We start from the raw sequence: 3,677 nt of genomic DNA, 5'->3' as shown, positions 1-3,677 counted from the left end.
TGCCACATGAATACAAGACATTACCAGTTTCTTGAGAAGGAGAATTTATTCTATAATACTGCCTGAACACTGCGAGGAATATATTTTAAAGGGGTCATATGATGTTGCTAAAAAGAACATTATTTTGTGTATTTGGTGTAATGAAATGTGCTTATGCGGTTTAAAGTTAAAAAAACACATTATTTTCCACATACTGTACATTATAGTTTCTCCTCTATGCCCCACCTTTCTGAAATGCATAGATTTTTACAAAGCTCATCGTCTGAAAGCGAGGTGTGCCCTGATTGGCCAGCTATCCAGTGCGTTGTGATTGGCCGAATACCTCAAGCGTGTGACGGAAATGGTGGCAAATCCTTTAAATGAAAACGTACTTACAGTCTGAGTCAGAATTGAGTCCGAGCATTATAGTCTACTCTCACAGGATCAGGAAACAGTCCTCCATAAAATGTGCTGCACACAAATTAATATTTGGGTTGAACTGTTCTGGAACAGTGTTGTAAATACAACTTAACCACTGATTTCTAGTTGTGTCCTCTTTTGGAAGGCCAAACAAAGTAGCTTTGCTTTCACAACGAAACACACAGCGCCTTCACGAAATGGCGGCAGTAACAATACTACAGCGAGAATAAAAGTTACACCTTCTTTTTTTGCCTGAACATTTGGGCGGCGTTATGCAAATCTTCCCACATCGTGACATAGACATGTGGGGGCGTGTTAGAACGAGCCGTTTTAGGTAGGCGTGGTTAACTCTTAACTTTTATAAAGAATATCTCTTTGGATTTGAGACTTTAGTCTTTGCAACTTTACAGATCTTCTTTATGCACCAAGAGCTTGTAACACTCCAAAGAGAAAGGAAAAATTGAAATCGCATCATATGACCCCTTTAAATTCAGAATTTTTTTTCACATTCCACTTATTGGATCACACTACAGCATGAATGGCTTTTAAAGCTATCTACTGCCATCTACGGGTCACTAGTGGTACTCTTTGTATTTAAAGAGCTCTTCATTGTCACGGGTTACCACAGAATAAATGCTAATTAAAAGAGTGAGATAGCATAGTATGACACACATAGGCATTGAGAAATCACGTTAATGATTAAAAGATATAGACTATTTTATTGGTAAGCCGTCCTGATCTTCTCTGAACGCATTTTAATATATTGTTGCCCCTCAAATGGGCTCTAGAGGGTGTTGTGCTACCGCTTAGAATCAACGAGACTGTACAAAAATCATTCCTCGAGCCTTTGAGAGACAAATGAATCATTTTCAAAACGACTCTTAAATCCTGGCTTAAGTCATTTCTCAGTTAGGTCATTAAAAGAACATCAGTAGCCTGGTCAGGTCATACAATTGTTATTTTCGTTCATACGACAAAGATGTAAATGAGTTATAGACTATAGCACAATCCCTGATGTATTCTGGAATGTAGGCTATATGTATATTATTATTTTGATTAGCTGGTTGATAAAACGAATTTCTGTAAATTACAGTCATTACATTACATTTATTCATTTAGCAGACGCTTTTATCCAAGCGACTTACAGTGCATTCAGGCTATACTTTTCTTTTTTTACCAGTAGCCTATGTGTGTTTCCGTCACACCCGAGAGTTAAATAGCATAGTATTCATGCAAAATCACTTTATAGCCAATATACTCAACATGCAATCTTCATCTTTAAAGTTACATTTATAGTTATACTGACGCAAATTTAAAGTTTAATGTTCAGTTTAAAGTTTAAGTCAATCAGCACATATATATGCCGTAATCTTTTCTTAAGTTACCCGACTAAGCACATAAACAAGAGCATGCATTTGCTATTAGGCTATTTGTGTTTCATTGCGTTCTCATATGAGTTTCTTTGAATTGTGTTGAAAAGCTCTCGCGATAACATGAATGTAGACGTCAGACTGATTAGCGGCGATAAGATCTCGCGAGGTTTTCTCGTCTGAGCTCGGTCATGGCTGTGGGTGGAGACTTCTCCAGCAGCTGGGTTAATGCTGGCAGAATAAGCGCGACAGAGTCGAATTTGCGCTACGTAGCCATAAAATTAAGCCGACACGCGATCTGTTAATAACAATGGTGAATGAACACATCGTGTATTTAGCTTAATAACCTCGGGAATGCTGCGTTTGTACGATGTAAAGTTGTAAATGATCATTGGCACTGATTTGCTGGAGCTGCTGTTGAAACAGTGTATCCGCAGTCAATTAACATCACTTCGTCTTGGCTCAGCTTTCCCACAGGTATGTAATGCATTTGCTTTTCCATATGGTGTGATATGTATTATTATTTGTCTCTTATATGAAACTCAGAGCAAAAAGTTTTTTCCCCTCCGTTACACCTAATGTTGTTAAATGAATGTTTATTGCATTATTACAGTTTCATGTGTGTTACCGTGATGGTGTTTAGTGTTTGTGTGAATGACACTGAGCACCTTCTATATATATATATTATTATTTAAAAGCTGCTTGTGATGGGCTTTGGTTCATCGTGTGACTTTCTCATCACCACCTGCATTTGGTGGTTATCAGTGTATTACAAAGGTACAAAACAGATTTCAGTACTTCTATAAGGTTGGTATATTTACATTTATCAGTTAATGAAATTACGGTATTTAACTGTAAAATTAAGTTAAAACCGTAAAACCTAAAACGTTGCTACCTTATTTTTTACGGTAAAATTCCGGCAACCACAGCTGCTGTTTTTTTACCGTAAATTTTACGAAAAAAAATTTTACAGTCTAGAGAGAAAGCTTTTTTTTTCCCCAGTGTAAATGCATTCTGACTGACCGTTACATTGGTCAATCTTTTGTTCTTTTTGTTTTTATCAAGGACAGGGTGCCTGCCAGTCATTCTTAAAACTACATAGATCAGGTCTGAATCTTGTGAGACATCATAACCCAATCTAAAACACTGTTTAACCAGGCGTTCCCTACATGTCATATGAAGAATTCGATAAAAGCCAAATAACAAGTTTGATGAGTTAAAAAGTCAAGATGAAGTCAGATCTTTAAATAAATATAATATTAATATAGTAACTTATTATAAATGTAATATTGATATAATAACTAAAGTAAAATATAGTAACGTTCTGTCTTCAAACTTTTTAGTTGACATCACTGACGAGTTCTATAATACATGGTGAAAGCTATTAGTTAACATTTCCATTTATGTCAATGGCGGTTGCTTGGCTGACGCAGGACCCCAGGTGAGAACTGGGTAAAGAAAACAAGTAGAAGAATTAGGCTACGTTTACACGACAACGATGTAGTTAAAAACGGAAAAGTTTTTCCCTTGCGTTTTTAAAAAGTTGAATGTATACACGACAACATTTTCAAAACGATTCACGTTTACACATATCCGCGAAAACGGGCAAAAAGGCTGCATTACATATGCCAGGCCAGTAGTTGGCGCTGTCACCTTGTTAGTAAACAGTACCTGTAGGGAAGTGATGATTATATGATGTATATGATGCGTCTCTGCTGTTGGTTGTAATATTGGTGAAGTAAATCCACACTTTGCTGAAGAAGCGTTAGCAAACTCTTAAACCGCAACAACAGTATCATATACTCCGCCATTGTTGTGTATGTTTGTTCGCGCTTGACTGCGCATATCTACATACCTAACACATACTACACACTCGCATGACGTCACCGTTTTCAAAGATTCCCGTAT

General features: G+C 36.9%; 1 protein-coding gene and 1 pseudogene across 1 annotated transcript in view; both read left to right on the top strand.

Annotated features, from left to right (window-relative positions):
* The first annotated feature begins 2,164 nt into the window (after positions 1 to 2,164).
* Positions 2,165 to 3,677, top strand: part of LOC107551201 (protein O-linked-mannose beta-1,4-N-acetylglucosaminyltransferase 2 pseudogene) — an 11,651-nt pseudogene continuing 10,138 nt past the window's right edge.
* The window catches only part of pomgnt2 (protein O-linked mannose N-acetylglucosaminyltransferase 2 (beta 1,4-)), a 15,537-nt gene continuing 14,036 nt past the window's right edge, over positions 2,177 to 3,677 (top strand). The window contains exon 1 of the mRNA XM_016232755.1: positions 2,177 to 2,246. The gene's annotated coding sequence lies outside the window, so the exon portion shown is untranslated. The remainder of the gene's footprint in view (positions 2,247 to 3,677) is intronic.

Source organism: Sinocyclocheilus grahami, unplaced genomic scaffold, assembly GCF_001515645.1.
Source record: "Sinocyclocheilus grahami isolate Dianchi unplaced genomic scaffold, SAMN03320097.WGS_v1.1 scaffold418.1, whole genome shotgun sequence".
NCBI classification, from domain to species: Eukaryota; Metazoa; Chordata; class Actinopteri; order Cypriniformes; family Cyprinidae; genus Sinocyclocheilus; species Sinocyclocheilus grahami.
The sequence above is the reverse complement of the archived record's forward strand: the minus strand, read 5'-3'. Positions and strand labels throughout refer to the sequence as shown.